This window comes from Pseudorasbora parva, chromosome 19 (assembly GCF_024679245.1).
Source record: "Pseudorasbora parva isolate DD20220531a chromosome 19, ASM2467924v1, whole genome shotgun sequence".
Lineage (NCBI taxonomy): Eukaryota > Metazoa > Chordata > Actinopteri > Cypriniformes > Gobionidae > Pseudorasbora > Pseudorasbora parva.
In genome coordinates this window covers 17,610,693-17,628,977 of record NC_090190.1, presented here as the reverse complement: position 1 = coordinate 17,628,977, position 18,285 = coordinate 17,610,693, and the positions used below count along the sequence as shown (strand labels likewise).

The 18,285-nt window shown below is 37.7% G+C and overlaps 1 protein-coding gene across 2 annotated transcripts in view; it reads right to left on the bottom strand.

Annotated features, from left to right (window-relative positions):
* ptp4a3a (protein tyrosine phosphatase 4A3a) overlaps positions 1 to 18,285 on the bottom strand; it is a 49,920-nt gene that overhangs the window by 28,017 nt on the left and 3,618 nt on the right. The window contains exon 1 of one of the 2 annotated variants that reach the window (XM_067426008.1): positions 1,677 to 1,737. The exons of the other annotated variant lie outside the window; for it this stretch is intronic. The gene's annotated coding sequence lies outside the window, so the exon portion shown is untranslated. Of the gene's footprint in view, positions 1 to 1,676; positions 1,738 to 18,285 lie in introns of those variants that run through there. 2 annotated transcript variants of the gene reach the window in all.

The window sequence follows — 18,285 nt, the reverse complement described above, 5'->3', positions numbered from 1 at the left end:
GTGTCAAATCTTAAAACTTAAACCTATTAACAGTTAGTAAGGTGGTTGTTAAGTTTAGTATTTGGGTAAGGGATGTAAAATATGGCCATACAGAATAAGGCATTAATATGTGCTAATAAACTCTAATTTAATAACTATAAATGCTAATATCCTAGTAATATGCATGCTAATAAAATTATGAGTTAAAAAATATATCATATGGGCCTTGAAACTGTTCACATTTGAATAAATTATGAAATTGATTTAATAATTTCAACTTGATTATTAAAATATAATTAAACCATTAAAATGAAAATTAAAGGGTTACTTCAGTGATTAGCATATGGCTTTGTATCATTAGAAACCCTGCAGTATATTAGAATGATCGTGCTCCCCCTCCTCATATCCTCCTGAGACAAGAAATGTATGCATTTTATTTCTGTAAAGATTCCTCCTTTTATGCAATTTGATGATGTTTGTGTCTTCTGAGAAATTTTTGGCCAGAGGCTAAAGACTACAGCCAGCAGAGGGAGCCATTTCCGCATGTTTTCAACCCACACATGGAGGATGGGAGATCGCACTCACAGCGCAGCTCGCAGCTGCAGGCATTCAAGTAAACGGATCTGGTGCGGAACAAAGTGAGTGTTTCAACTTCTCAAATTAATTCCTATGAAAGTCAAGCTTCCAAAGGCATGAAGTGAAAACGCACCAGACTGAACATGCGCTGTGAATCTTTGCCGCGAACGTGGTTGCGTTTACCTCAGCTCTCATCACGAGCTCATTCACGACTGTGTAATCTGACACCTGTAGCGTTTTGGGCTGTGACACTCCCTCAGCGGCTAAATCACTTCAATGATTTAGATTGAAATAATAACACTTCAGATTTAATTGTAGTGTCTGTTCTCTAACTCTACTGATTTTATTAAGATGAACGTGGTGGTGGGAAAATAAAAGTGATTCAGTAATCCTGTAGCGGTGCCTTTGGGAGTGGCCTTATAGGGCAGCGAAGCATTCTGGGAATTGTTGTCTTTCATCCCCATGAGACAAAAATACATTTTCTGTCTTTTCTCAGTCTAGAAAGCACCAAATTTAAACATAATTTCACATTTCGACTACATTAATGACCCAGTTGAATTCATCTTTCCAGCACTGAAGTACCCCTTGAAGTAGAATTAGGTAAAAATAAAATAAAACAGAATTTGTGTAAACAAAACAAAAAAACAAAATAACAGGGACTCTAACATTTCTCAGTGCTTTGAATTAGTATAATTTCACATTAAAAACATCACAATCCTTTGAGAGCTGTCACAAGAAGCTGGACAATTTGGCCTTCCTCTAAACCCCTAGGAGACCACCAGCGGTCTGGTCTAGAGGTCTGTCTGAATGCCGGAATCTAAATTCTCACAGAACTCTGAAAGGTCAGGACTGCCAAAATTTGGCAGAGCAGGGAAGGGGATCACAACACAGGAAATCCCTCATCCTGTCTCGCAAATATCAATGAAACACACAAACACACTTCAGTGTGCAATAAACACTGGTCAGCAGGAGGACAGCATGACCCTGTGTCAGTACATTAACATTCATACACCAGCATTATCATAGTCTTTAAGTTGTCTACCAGTTTAAAAGAGATTATTTTATTACATTATCTAGTCAAAGTGAATATTTTGGATGCTGTTTTTTTTCATGGGACATACCCTGTGTCTTCAGCTGTGAGGTTTCAAACAACACGCAAACCTTATGCTGATGTCAGAGGGTTTCCTGTCTGAGAACTGCAGCTGGACCGTCAGTATCATAAAAAAAGAAAGAAAGACAGGAGGAAAAAACCTTTACCAACATATACTCAAAAACGCTAAATTAAACTGCCCTACACATTTCCACACTGTGTGCATATCCTGATTGACTTGGAAATATATCACATTGCATATGTAAAATGGGCTGTGAATGACATTTCATGATGACTTTAAACTCAAAATGAAATTTTAGCACTAAACATTTAATTTTTTTATTTTTCTTCTGTCACGTCAAACTAGTGTACAATTAAACTTGCTTATAGGCTTGTTATACTACCGGTTATGAGGGACAATGCGGTATGACATTTTTTATAGGATTAAAGGAAAATAATTAAACTTACTTGACACTTGATCAATTTCCGTATAAACATACTAATGAAGAGAATATGCTTAATGTAAAGTTGTATACATCAGGCTTTTCTTGCGATTGTGCCCGTCATGTGTATAGATACATTTTATATCAGACATGCGTTCAAAAATAATATAATAATGTAATTATAACTTTCAAGGCCCAGAAATGTGGTAAAAAGAGTTCAAATAGTCCATGTGACTACAGTGGCTCAACATTAATTTGAAGTGACGAGAATATTTTTTGGGCGCAAAAACAAACAAAACTTTATTTCACAATTTCGTCCAAGTCTGTGTCAGACTCCTGCGCTGTTTCCGAGCAGTGCTTTCGAGTTACGGCAGCCGATGCGGTTTCACGTGAGCACCATGGCAAATGCTTGTGCTGTACTTACAATGGAAACTGCGTTGGATATGGACACAGGCTACGATGAAATTGTGTGAAAGTGAATACACAAATATTATTATCATCACTTCATAATTAAGGTTCAACCCCTGTAGTCACATGGGCTGTTTTTACCACAGGAGGGTGAGTAATTAATGACAGAATTTTCATTTTTGTGTAATAAACACTTAAGTTTAATATACAATGATCATAATGCAAGGCAAGCACGTCACATGTATCTGACCTATTTTTAGCGGCATTCAGTTTGGGATTTGAATGTTCATAGACTAGCTAGTCTAGTAGTCAAGATAAGTCGACTAGTCAGTTGCAAAATTGAAAATTACATTAGTCGTAGCGCACATCCCTGGCTTATATGCACCAAGCGTGCCGCACAAGTCCTAAAATGTGAAGCCAAAGCTCGATCGCAAATATGTTTGATGTGTGACAACATGATTGAGATTGACAGCTTCTCGGAGTGAAGTAGTCACCAAGGCACTAATAGACTACTTTAAGGAGAAGATTTGAGCTTTAACTTCCATTTCAAAATTCCATTACTGTTTATTTCACACCACCATAAGTTGTTCTGCAGTAAACTGTATAAACAGAAACTGCTGGAGTGTGGGCGGGGTTTTAATATTGCAGCTCTACTTCCAGTGCAAGATGTCAGTGCCATATGCAATCAGCGTTTGGCACTGCTGAGGTGTTATGGAGGCCCAGGTTGCTTCGATGGCGGCCTTAAGCTCATCCAGAGTGTTGGGTCTTGCGTCTCTCAACTTTCTCTTCACAATATCCCACAGATTCTCTATGAGGTTCAGGTCAGGAGAGTTGGCAGGCCAATTGAGCACAGTAATACCATGGTCAGTAAACCATTTACCAGTGGTTTTGGCACTGTGAACAGGTGCCAGGTCGTGCTGAAAAACCAAATCTTCATCTCCATAAAGCTTTTCAGCAGAAGGAAGCATGAAGTGCTCCAAAATCTCCAGATAGCTAGCTGCATTGACCCTGCCCTTGATAAAACACAGTGGACCAACACCAGCAGCTGACATGGCACCCCAGACCATCACTGACTGTGGGTACTTGACACTGGACTTCAGGCATTTTGGCATTTCCTTCTCTCCAGTCTTCCTCCAGACTCTGGCACCTTGATTTCCGAATGACATGCAAAATTTGCTTTCATCCGAAAAAAGTACCTTGGACCACTGAGCAACAGTCCTGTGCTGCTTCTCTATAGCCCAAAAGTGGCTTGACCTGGGGAATGCGGCACCTGTAGCCCATTTCATGCCTATGCACGGTGGCTCTGGATGTTTCTACTCCAGACTCAGTCCACTGCTTCCGCAGGTCCCCCAAGGTCTGGAATCGGTCCTTCTCCACAATCTTCCTCAGGGACCGGTCACCTCTTCTCGTTGTGCAGCGTTTTTTGCCACACTTTTTCCTTCCCACAGACTTCCCACTGAGGTGCCTTGATACAGCACTCTGGGAACAGCCGATTCGTTTAGAAATGTCTTTCTGTGTCTTACCCTCTCGCTTGAGGGTGTCAATGATGGCCTTCTGGACAGGGTCGGGTCGGCAGTCTTACCCATGATTGCGGTTTTGAGTAATGAACCAGGCTGGGAGTTTTTAAAAGCCTCAGGAATCTTTTGCAGGTGTTTAGAGTTAATTAGTTGATTCAGATGATTAGGTTAATAGCTCGTTTAGAGAACCTTTTCGTGATATGCTAATTTTTTGAGATAGGAATTTTGGGTTTTCATGAGCTGTATGCCAAAATCATCAGTATTAAAACAATAAAAGACCTGAAATATTTCAGTTGGTCTGCAATTAATCTAAAATATATGAAAGTTTAATTTTTATCATTACATCATGGAAAATAATGAACTTTATCACAATATGCTAATTTTTTTTAAAGGACCTGTACATGTTAAATTGGTTCAAAAAACCCTGACGTGGTCCGACTAGAGACAACGGTGCGGAACACACTGAAACGCACTAACGCGCTAACGACCCGAGGTGTGTAGGATTGTACGTATATATTTTTTGCACAATAATAAATTAATCTATAATGACGAAATACGGCGCAATTCACCTTTATTCCACAAGGTGGCAATGTCTGATACCCAATGATGAAGTGACATTTCACTCATAGTTACCTCTGACAGAAAACGAAACAATAATTATAATCTGCAAAACTTGAAATGGCTCAGTGATTTACTTCAGAGAGCAAGTACTAAACTCAATCATATGTTAGTGTCACTGTCTCTTGATGATGGATGTGGTCAAGAAGCTGTCAGTGATCAAAATATTGATTTTGAAGACATTGAAAATGAGTTTGGAGAATATGCTGGAGATCGCGAATATGAGGCAGATGCTGAATATACTGGTAAACGAGCTCTGACGAGGTCATATGATGATGGGATTAAACATCTGCTCAAACTGAATCCTTCCAAGCTCCAAAAGGTAATGAAATAGGTTTTATTTTATTCTTCTGTAGCTGCTACTCTAAAATCAGGAGTTTTATATATTATCACGACAGGTAGAGCTCTATCCATGTTAAATATAGATCTGGGTCATAACGACCTGAATATGTAAGAATGTTTGGTGAAACAGTCATGCATTTAAGGGTTAATTGCATTTTATTTAATTTTATTTAATTACATTTTATTTTATTTAATAACTTTTATGTCAAAGATACAGGAGACACATAGCAGCCAATACAATCTGTTGTTTAATATCTGCTTGTATTGCCTCATGACTGATGAAAAATTCGCTTTGTGTGCAGTAGAATTTTGATGCATCACAATGCATCGTAGAATCGAATTGAATCGAATCGTTACCTGGTGAATCATAATCCAATCGAATCGTGAAGGCAGTGCCAATGCACAACCCTACAATTTATACAGTAAATTTAAATGCGTATTTGGCGTGCTGTCCGGGGGAGGGCTTCGAGCTCAGACTTCGGCCCGAACCCAGAGTATGTAAGTAGTTTAGAACTAAAAAGAGCAAAATGTGGAGAAGGGGTGGTGGACAGATGCTGATAAATTGTCAACAAAATGGAGGTAAGACGGCTGCGTATATATACACCACTTTTGTTGATTAGCTGAGACCTCTGCACCTGTGTAAATTATTTGATCATGCTCCTCCTGAACCTTGTTTAATAAAAACATAATTTGGTGAATCCCGGGCTTTAGGGAGCATACAAAAGCGCACCACTGTTCAAAAAAAAAGGAAGGTGTGCTGGACTGAAAGACAGCGGAACAATAATCATTTCATATAAAAAAATATTTTTTACTAATCCACACTTTCTGCACCTTTAAATGCAACGCGGCGTCATCATGATAATGCCTGTGTTCAGTTAGTGACCCAGAATCCTCTATGAAGTAGAGGGGAAGAGAGTCTGGGAAGTCTGTTCGGTTGGCCAAACTACAAATCCTAAATCTCCTTGAAGGAGACTGCTGTACCGCATCACACAAATCATATGGTATAGGCCTTACAATTTAGTACCCGACTCTAAACATTAACATTCAATTGTGTTTTTCACCCCAAATTAATTTCAGTAGATAGAAATGTTTAATCACAAAACAGAATAAACTGATTGTGGAATATTTCATCATCAGTCAGGGGAAAATTGTAAGTTTGATCACTTAGAAAAGTTGACAAAGACTACCATTCAAAACTACAAGACAAGACAGAAGAATTGAAGTCTCAATTTCTATAACAAATGGTGTGGTATCAAACACAACTTAGGTCCAAAAATGATTCCCAAAAACACGGCCCATAAAACTGGGATAATATATTTGGCATTCAAAATGTTACACACTTTACCTTTAAACATAGGCCTCACTTTTTACATTATTGTATGGGATTAAAAGCCGCCCACCAGCACCTATTTTAAAGCTTTAATCTCGTAGTATGATGTGAATTGTTTCACCACAAGTTTTGCCACTTTTAACAGCCTGACGTGGGGAGGGGGGGGAGAGTTTTCCCATCTCCTCGTGATTAAATCCCAGGTTTGCGTCACAGCAGGCTCGGGCAGCCACCCATGGCCCTCCACTGGATTAATTAAAAGCATTTCTATTATAACCACTTCACGAGATGAGAACAATAAGCCACTGTAAAAGAGCAATACGACATTGGGAGGTAGATCTGTGCAGAGTGATTACTTTCACCAGTGTTTTAAGTTAATGGATTTTACGTCCACTGTTGCACAACTTCCTGTTGAGATCACAAGCTTTTTAAATAATGTGCGAATATATATCACCAATTAAAGGTTGGTATATTCCATTCAATACTAATTGCGTGTTACATTGTTGGTTAATAGTTTTAATGTGTCTTACGTAGCCAGATAGCCTGCGCTTAAACACGGAAGCGACTGAACGCAGCTGCGAGTACCGAATATACTCGCTAAAAATATACTACAAAAAAAATAATGGTATCGTCGCATTTTTTAAATTTCAGTAACGATTTGGTACCTAAGTAACAGTACTTGTGACATCCCTAGTTCTAACCATAAGAAAGCATGTCAAAATGACTATCCCAAAATATAAATGGCTAGTTCAACCACAAGTTTTAATTCTGCATTTACTCACTCACAAGTTGTTGAATATCCATGTTTACTACAGTATGTGCGTCAATTTCTGTTCATCATATTAAGCCTTCGTGTCTCTTCAGAAGACAACTCGATTGATTATTTGTACGACGCCTTTATGACATTATGACATTTTTGGGATCTTTAAAGTTTTAGAGGTATGGACTTTAAATGGAGGGACAGAAATCTCTTAGGCTTTATAAAAATTTGTTGTCATGATGACAATTTAGATTTTTGGATGAATTATAAATACTTATAAATACAGTAAGCATAGTATTGGATAAAACTAACCCTATACGTATCATTCTGTTTACATCACCGATTATATCATAATATCTCAATATAATGATGTATCGTTATACCTAGGGATGCACCGATCCGATACTCGGGATCGGTATGGGCTCCGATCTGCCATTTTTTGCCGGATCGGGTATCGGACAGACAGGACCGATCCAAATTCGATACTGTGCGCATAATATTCTGTCATTGTTAAGCCCCAGCGCCCCACAAAAGGCACAAAAACCTTATAAAGCATCAACGATTCGTGCACTATATTATAAGTGTTCTGAAGCCATTCCATCGTTTAATGCGAGTACAGATTATAGTTCACGTCGTCAATGCTTCCCTCCACTGCGGCTGTCAGTCTCCATTCAGTTTTAAACTGTCGCGTTCGGTTACGACACTCAACACGATGAAACTTTCCAAGATTATTTATTGTTTCTGTTATTATGCTTGATCTGTAGATAACGCTCTAACGTTATGGTTTCTCAAAAAAGTGGCTATCTGCTGGCGTTTATTGCTGTAAACCGTGTTACTTTCTACCGGGTGTCAGTTAGATCACAACACTGGACTAGTTATTATATTGTTTTTCACACACAGTAACTGAAATGTTAAACTGTTAAAATAAACCGCTTATAAGAATACTGCATAGATATACTACGCGTCTATATCTTGTTTTAAACTTCTCGATGTGGACTGAGCGCGGCGCGCTGTGAGCGTCTATGACTGTGAGCATGTGACTCCGTGTTGCTTCAAGCGCATCATCCTGCGCACGGGATGCGCATAAGCGCTTTGTGCCGCTCTGTATTATGCTACTGTTGCGCTATGAAAGATCTTATTAATAGCCTTTCTTGTTCTGCTCTATCTATATGTTGCTGCCTCATTAAAAATATGCATTATACATTTAAAATAAATGCAATTTCTTAGTATATAGGCCCTATTTATATAAATACATTTACTTGTTTTTCATGAATATATTTTGTGTAACATATTTTACCAGATTTATCCTCTTTTGTGGTTTCCTTTATTTTTTTCCCAACTAAATGTTTAGATTTTATACAATTATTGTGCACTCGTGATTTTATAACTTTTGCTGCTGTATTATTCACTAATCTAATTTATTCAATTCTACACACTAAGGCTTAGAAATTCTACATAGACAAAACTGCATTGGTATCGGATCGGTTTATCGGTATCGACTGATATTCAACATTTTTAATATCGGATCGGATCGGTTCTGGAAAAATGGTATCGGTGCATCCCTAGTACCCCTTACCCACTTGCAAAAAACAACAACCAGGCGTTGTTTCTATGTGGAAGTGAAATTAACCGCTTTAGACAATTATGATCAAAAAACTACTTATTCCTAGCAAACTGACAAAAACTGTACACCTTGCCATTTCAGGACACTTATTTTTATGCGCAATGTCTATGAAAAAGTCTGGGGTGGACAATTCATGAACACAAAATGTGACCTAGAAACTAGAACATCATGTTTCATTTTTGCTTTTGATTTGTTGTGATCCTAGCACTAAACTGGCTGATGTCTAAAAACTTCTCTACATCCCTTTTCACATCTGCCTTTGATTTACTGTATTTTTGATTCACTGTTTTGATTGACTATTTCCTGGGCATATTACTTTCTTCCATTAACACTAATAATCAAATATGAATTATTATTATTGTACACAAGAGAGTGCCAATGCATTGCTTTTCTGGCTACTTTGACAACTAATGGTAAAAAACACCATTCATCTTTGCATGATAAACTATTCATTAGCCTAACTCTTTATCTCATCACCCTAACAAGCCTGAAGCAGAGGAGCCTCTCGAGACATCTGTACAGTGATACGTTTGATGTGCGAGTCAGAGGCTGTCATGAGAACTGTCATCTTGGTTACTGAATCAAATGTATGGAACAATGCCTTCAAGAAGATTATGGTTTGATATGTGATGTTGAGTATGTTGGGGATATATTACACTAAGTACCCTTCAGTCCACAACCAATGCACTGAGCTTAATTAAAAGCAGATGCGAAAGAGTCGCTGTTAAGGAAAGCCACTGTGCTTCAATCCGCAGCTCCATGGAGATAAATTAGCCTATATCATCGACAAAAATTTAAAAATTAAAAAAAAATCACAAATTCACTTCCTGACTGAATCATCTCAGATTAGGCGCCCGCAGGTTAGTAGAACGGACTCAAAATACAGCCAATGAGTTAGAAACAGAGTTCCACAAGAAAAAAATGTATATTGTTTATTAATGTGATATGATAATGTGAATAAAATTATTTAAATGGCATTTAAAAAATAAAAATAATATGATCAACAAAAATTTTCACATTCTTTTTGGAAAAGAAAGCATCAGTGCAACCTCAAAGTGAACAGCAGTGTTTTACTGTAACATTACATAAAAATAGTAATGTTTTTGTGTGTAAAGCCCCTTTCACACTGCACGTCGGACCCGCAATATTCCCGGAACTTTGCCGGGTCGCCTTCTGTGTGAAAGCAACCACGTCCCGGCATTGATTACCGAATTCGACCCGGGTCGGGGACCTAGTAATATTGCGGTATTCGACCCGGGACGAGCGCTGTGTGAACAAAAGCCGAAACTAATGCCGCAACGTGTACGTAGTTATCGTGCGACTCCTAGAGCTTGTTTTTTCAATAATACAACCCTGCAGTGCCAGAAGAGCTAGTCGGTGTTTTAAGCGCAGAGAGTGTTCGTCTACAAAAGAAACTAAAATTAAACAAGCAGAAATGTGTGCAAACTGGACACAAGTCGAGACCACGGAGCTCCTTACTATCCGCGCTGAAGCTGAGATCGCTCGCCATTATACGTCACATCAGGATGTCACGTGTCAACTCGACCCGGGACCGTTAAGCGTTGTGTGTGAAAGCGCACATATTACGGTATTTCGCAGGCAGTGTGAATGGACCAAATCTAGCGACGGTCGCATTATCCGTGTATTTGCCGGAAGTGCAGTGTGAAAGGGGCTTAACAGTAATGTTACAAATCTGATGTAATTTTAACATCAACGTAAGCAAACAAAATCCTTCAAATTTCACTAACTCTTTGCCTAAACTGGTAATATTAACCTGAGAACTTAGCATCAAGAACAAGTACTAAAGGTAAATCATGACGAGGTAAACAGCAATACACACAAACGTTTCACTTTAGCACAACCACAACTTATCTTGCAGCTACTAACAGCAAATAAATATGCTGTTTTGGAAGAAACATTTATTAAAAATGTTGCTATTATTACTTAAATTAATACTGCAGAATATAAATCACTTTTATAGAGGCTGTTTTCATATTTTCTACAGGCGTTTACATTTTTTTAAATTACAAATATAATAGTTTATTATATATGTTTTATATATTTTAGAAACCATATAGCCATCTAATGAGGAGCAAGGTTTTAACAGTCTATGTTTTTACCCTGTGACTACCATGATCTTACATTTAAATGAAACTTGCCTACAGTTAAACTACAGTCTATTAAACAGCTTTAAAGTCTGGATCCCATGAATTAAGGACAAATATTTTTTTTCCTCTTTAAAAGTTTTATTAACATTTTTAATAGATCTCATGAAATTTAATTAAGTTATATTTCAATGATAGCCTCATGAAAGATAGATATCAGTGTCTTACTTAAATTGTGTGTTAACTCTTGAAAAATATTATTGTTCAACCCAAAAATGTGATCATTTACTCACCCTATATGTCATTCCAAACTAGGGGTGACCCCTAATAGTCGAAGATTCGATGCATTGATGTGCAGGACCGGATTCGACCACTGATCTCATGGTCGAATCTTCGCGGGTGTTATGAAACGAGGATTATACCATTTTGGCAATATGGGGGTGCTCACTATTAGTGTTATAAAGACGTGTCGCGGCGCTGAGTGATCGCCCCTTTAAGGGCACTGAGCTTCGCACACCGGACGCGCCGCGGCTTTAAAATTCGACCACATACACCGACGGCGGCATTCGACGCCTCTCCGTGGCGTATATTTCCCTCAAATCGTGAATGTACGTGCTGATTTCACCCTGTACTACAAGATACACTCATCGTGCAGCTCTTCTGTCAGAAGTCGATTCAAAATTGAGCTTGCGCGTATATAATGTCCACGTCTGCCTGAAGTGAGATAACGTTAACTGTTACCTGAGCTTCAGTCTGGTGTAGGACCCTCTTTAGGCACAATCGGCTTAAGAACGTGCATATAAACGCACTCAAAGTGTTCTTTTCCTCTCTAGGCAGGTATTTTTTTAGGTTTATTTATCAAAATGTTCTTTTATATATTTGTGTGATGTTCTGTGTTTCGATCGCGGCTTTTAAATGTTATGAGAGAACGGTTAATTTATGAATGTGTAGTGTAGCCTAATTTTGATCACTTTATTAAAAGTGGCTGTGTGCCGTGTGTAAAGTAAAATAAAAATAGTCTTAGCCTCCTACTGACTAGTGTCCTGCCTTTCCCAACCCGTCTATGCCGTTTTTTCCCCCCAGTCTTTAGGTTTACACACACAGAGATGATTCGACTTTTGGTCGACCATAAAGAGATTAGAAAATTCTGATTCGAATGTGTAAATCCTTAGTCGGGGACACCCCTATTCCAAACCTAAATGAATTTATTTCTGTGTAGCATCAAATAAAATTATTTGAGTCTGTTTTTTTGTTCATACAATATTCAAATGGTAGCCTAACCAAAATGGCTTGGTTGCCAACATTCTTCAATATATCTTCTTTTGTGTTTCACCGAAGTCATGCAGAATTGGAAGGACACGAGAGTGAGTAAATGATGACAGCATTTAAAAGCAGTAAATTTACTTTACTGCATCCTAGCTCAGTGCTTTACTGTCATATGCATTTCTGTGTGACAAAAAAGTAATATTTCGATAATATCTATCATTATTTGTCCTTGTCCTAGTTTTATTTATTTACTCAAATTGCCCTAAGCCCAGCAAAAACATTCACGGGAACTCATGGGCCGGATGGGCTGCACTGTAAAAAAATTCTAGTGCTTTCAACTTACTATAACTAGTTCCACAGATTTTTCATTCTAGAAATTGTTACCTGAATTCATATTTTTTAATTGGCTCAAACTTGACTTCAACATTAAAATGTACGTTTGCTCAATTATTTTTTAAAGTTAATTGAATTAATAATTTTCTGCTGAACAAAATATAAGATATTTTGAAGAACGTTTGTAACGAAGCAGATAGAGCAACTATTTACTACCATATTATCCCCCCCCCCCACCCCACTGTGGTAGTGAATGGTTGGTCTATCTGCTTGGTTACAAACATTCTTACAAATATCTTATTTTATGTTTAGCAGAAAAAATAAACGCATACAGGATTTGGAACAACATGAGGGTAAATGAAAATTTTCATTTGGAAAATACATAAAATGACAATACATCTAAATAATCTAAAATATTGTGTGTAAAATACTGTGTTGGCCATAGCCTACTTTTATAAAATGTTGACTGGATTCACGTTTTTTAGTCCAGTCAACATTTGCAATTCTAAATGTTAACTGGATTTGAAAATATCAATTAACTTAATGTTTTTCAAATATATTTCTGCAGACTTAATATAATATGTCTTCTTAACTAAGCACAAGTAAGAAAATTAGTTCAACATATATTTTTTTGCTCTTCCAACATTTTATTAATTTAAATTTTTTTTTTTTTTTTTAAAGTTTGCCAGGGCCGAATTTTAGCTCCAGTCCAGCCCTGCGTCCAGATACATATTCTTTATTATTATGGGCTGTCAGAAGAGCTGTCTTTTCTTGCATTTGTGCTTTTGAGCGCTTTTTCTGTCTTTTCCCTCCTACTCAATCCATCCGACAGGTAGCAGATTGCCCCCAGAGGCACCTGCTTACAAGTCAAGAGTGAGGCAGCATAAAAGCAAAGAAAACTGCCAGAGCTTGAGAAGCTTTCCCTCAAGAGCTTTCTTCAGAGTGCTGTCTTTTTGTCTTGCCCAGCCTGTTGCTGCAGTTTACATTCTGGATGTTGAACTTGATAGCTGCTTAATTTCCTACTCTTTGGTTTTAAATTATTTATATTGATTGTTGTCCTCCAACATTTACACGTTGTAGATTTAAGTGTGGAAATGAATGTGACCATTTACCTTTATCAGTCCTTTCAGGCTTGTTCAGGTTGTGTTCAGCCGCAACACCAGTTACATTGTTGTTTTGTTGTTTCATAGTAATACAAATAATTTAGTTAAAACTGAGTGTGTATGCTCAATTGAGCCGAATGAGAGTTGCAGCACATAGACCAGAGCAGAGATTTCATTTATCATGTGATGAGAGTGAGGCGAGTCAAGCTGAAAAGTTGATGGTGGAAAATTTGGTTTTAAAGCAAAATGTAAAAGTGCATATCCAAAATGGCAATATGTTGGATTAAATCTCAATGCTAATAGGGAACCTGCAAAGCAACAGGACAGCATGACTTTGTGTAAACATGCATGGCACTTTCTAACACCAAGTGGCATGTTATCTGAACGCATTCTGAGCTACGCCGAAACAAACCATTATGTGTGTTTGTGTGTCCACAATTTAAATGGATTTAATAATAATAAAAATAATAATAATAATAATAATAATAATAATAATTCATTACATTTATATAGCGCTTTTTCTAGGCACTCAAAGCGCTTTACATAGAAGGGGGAATCTCCTCAACCACCACCAATGTGCAGCATCCACCTGGATGAAGCGACGGCAGCCATATTGTGCCAGAACGCTCACCACACACCAGCTGATTGGTGGAGAGGAGACCGAGTGATTAAGCCAATCAGGATAGGGGGAAGATTAGGAGGCCATGATGGACAGGGGCCAGTGGGCAAATTTGGCCAGGATGCCGGGGTTACACCCCTACTCTTTATCAAAGAACATCCTGGGATTTTTAACGACCACAGAGAGTCAGGACCTCGGTTTAAAGTCTCATCCGAAGGACGATTTACAAACATACTAAATTAAGTAAATTAAAAAACTCTAAATGCCCAATTAAAATATTCAAATTACTGGCTGGTAACAACAAGAAAACCAAATTGTAGTACTTATTAAAATGGCAAAACGTTTTTGCCAATTTTCTGAGACATATCCAGCTTCAGCCCCACAGCACACTTCAAGAACTGGTTTCAGAACAACAGTTTCAGAACCCCATTCACAGAAACGGAAGTGTGCGGCGCTACCCATTCACGTTGTTTTCATATGGATTTTAATCGAACCGATGTCTACAATATTTAGCAACAATACGTTTATATAAAGTTACTTTTCTGTTCTTATCCTTGAACAAAAGAAACAAATGAGATGTGAACGGCATGAAGAATATGTTGAGTTGTGTGATATTTCTGTCATGATGTGGTATTGAATCTGTTCATGTCTTTCACATTTTATCATTAAAGCTTTTATTGCATTTGTCAAAATATATTTTGTCTTAATATTAAATAATTATTAATTAAACATATTCATTGTTTTCAGGGATAAAAACACTAATATTTTCAAGTGTTTCTGCAGAACTGCAAAATACGGGCTTAAGTCACAAGATTTTGTGTTTTCGAACACAATTCTTCACATTTTTAAGAATGACTTCAGTGCCGTTCTTTGTTCTTTTCTCAGAGAAAAGCTTAACTCCAAGTCTTCCAGAGTCGCGGTCAAAGCTGATTTGAAAGACCGCCGTTCGCCAGTTTCTGTGTTTACTAGAAGCACGCAAATGCAACTCGGCCGTCGTCATTATGGCCCCGCCCACTGACTCTATACACGATGTGATTGGCCCGACAAGAGTTTGGCGATTACAGCTCAAAAGGGTATTGAGAACTAGACGACACTCGCGGGCAGATTAGATTTGCTGCCGCTAGGGTGCGTCTAGATTTCTATGCTATATGAAAACAGCTTTTATTTGACAAATTAAAATTACGTATGGATAGTGCAACTATGACTGTTTAAGCCCCCCCCCCTCCCCCCTCCCCCCTGAATTTCCTGGGGAGAAGGATCATGTGGGCAACACTGACAAGTGCTACAAGTCACAAAGTATTCTAGATCTCTGTGCAGACAGAACACAACTAAGGTAGGCAAGGAGTTGTCAGAGCAACACTAAACACTTTAAACACAAGTAAGAGCTCTGGAGCGCACGGCTTAATAACTCCCCTGCTGTGAAAAACGAAACCAAAGTTATGTTTACTTGGCAACAGCTGAAATGTTGTTGACAGCTGCATGTTTGAGAGTTTACAGTTTAATGTTTGTTACATAAGGGACGTGGGAGGTTCATACAGTTATCTTAGAAGAACCTGAATTAGGTTTACACACATTTTTTTAGTTTCACATCAGTGCGTGCAGAAACTTGATATCTTCACACAGAAAATGTTGTAGGATGACAATATTAAATGGCTGCATCATGGTCAAAAAAATGATATTGAGGTTTGAACTAAAATATGATTTTTTAAAATATTTGTATGACTCATATTTCTGCTTTTCTTTAGGTTTTGCTGCAGCAACACTGATGCCCTAATAGGATTTCCTCAAATCCTGTCCTGGAGGGCCACTGACTTACAGAGTTTAGTTAAACACTCCGGAATAAGCTAATCAGGGTCTTCAGAGTCACTAGATAATTTCAGCTTAGTGAGTTTGATCAGGGTTTGAGATAAACCAAAGACTTTAGATATACAAGGGCAAATGGTAAAAAGTGCAACGTGCAATATGGCTGAATATTCTTCGGAACATTAGTCCCACCATCGAAATAAAAGAGTCATTGCTCCAGCAGCAATAGGAACAGTCACCCAATGTCCATATATAATAGTATGTTGAGGCTACTGTCCCTTTAAGATGAATGCACATAGCCACGGACCTAAATGACACGCATCCGTTTCCTTCATCAATCATTTACAACACAAAACCGTCTATGTTTTCAAGGATACTTGTCGAGACAGGTAAGCACTAGGGCTGTGCAATATTGAAAAAAAATGTGATATGCAATATCTTGTTTGATAACGCAATATTCGATATGCAATACGATATTGCTATTAGTGTGTACAATCTATTTAAATTATATTTAAACAACTATTTAACTGAGAATGAAACCATTTGTTTCACATTCTTTCTGGGAAAAGAAAGCATTGCTACAACTTCTGAAAGTGACCAGCAAACACTTTTTTTAGCAAACATCTCACAAATCGTTCACGTTTCGGTGTGTGTGTGTGTATGTGTATGTGTGTCAGAAAGCACAAGACTGTGTTTTTCGCGAATTATTGCATTTAATAACTATTTTTAACGTCAAGCAAGTCCCATTTGTAACAGTCTTGTTCCCAGTCTCTTCTCTGCTCTATGCATCAACCTACAACGTACACTTTTCACAAATGTTGAAGAGGCCTATTAAAATCATTTAGATATTGTGTGTCGTTGCGATATGCATATTGCGATATGTACATTAGGGGTGGGAATCTAAAGGCACTTAACGATCCGATTCGATTCCGATTCTGGGAGTAATGATCCGATTCCCAAAACGATTCTTAACATGCTTTTTTGGTAACTAATTATCCTGCTGTGCAAATACATTAACTTTACATTTTAACCAAAATTGGAGTTACTATGCTTTTTATTTATAGTTAGAATATCTGTTTGACATTACTGCCATATTAAAAATGATAACATATTTTTTTATGATTATATTTTTACAAAATTTTGATTTTATTGACAAAGTTATATTCAGGATTAACAAGGTCTGAATAGGGCTGGGCGATATGGAGCAAAAAATATATCTCGATATACGATATATATCTCGATATCTTTACAGGAAAAATAACCCCCTAAAAACTACCGCAAAAACAAATATGCCAAATATCATAAAGTCTTTTTTTTATTGAAGTGCAAAGAGGTAGTCAGTTCATGTAGGAAAAAAGTGCTTTTGACATTTAAAAAAAAAAACTCCCTGATTACATAAATAATAATAATTTAACTGTAAAATAAAAGAAATAATACATATAGCCTTCTTTTAATTCATTTCATGCTTTCAAAAGACGAATCAAGACTCCCCTTTTTACAGTTAAAGTAAACAGTAAGCATTTTGCAGAAAGATGGGGGCATGACTGAGTTATAAATAAACAGATTTTTTCATAACACCAGTTCCTGTTAAATTTGTATCAAAATTCAAACAGTAGGCTAGATGTCATGCTCTTTACTAAAGCGAGACTGAGCGCCTCATCATGCGGATCATGTACACATGAGGTGAGCTTCCCTTCTTTTTCAGTTACAGAACGAAATATGAACGTCAGATGGTAGGCTATATCATACAGTACAACTTACAGAAGAGCACTGCGTCTCAGGACACCCAGGATGTCGCGTATTTCCCTCTTGGTTAAAACATGAATAGACCTTTTCATCATAATCCCGTGATAAAGCTGACAATATAATAATAATGATATTGCAATAATTTGTTTAATGTTTTCAAATGATATGCGATCATTTTGACATTTAAACCGAAAACCATGCGATCAGTTAGACACAAATCATAAACTGACATGATTGCGACTGTGAGTGCGTCTCGCATCAATAGTGTCAATCACTAGCCTGACAAGCCAGACCCACATCAAGATGTTTGGTCTAGAAACTCACCATTGACAGAGCTCAATCTGAGGGGCGGGATAAACGGTTGTCTTTCAAACTCCCTCTGCACGCGATAGGATAGCGCTACACCAACCAGAGCAACGAAGGTGAAGCAGAGCTTGTTGATAGATTAAACATTCACCGTATCCGGTCGGCTAAACTCCAAACACATCTTCCCTTTTTAAGAATGACTTCAGTGCCGTTCTTTGTTCTTTTCTCAGAGAAAAGCTTAACTCCAAGTCTTCCAGAGTTGCGGTCAAAGCTGATTCGAAAGACCGCCGCCATTCGCTAGTTTCTGTGTTTACTAGAAG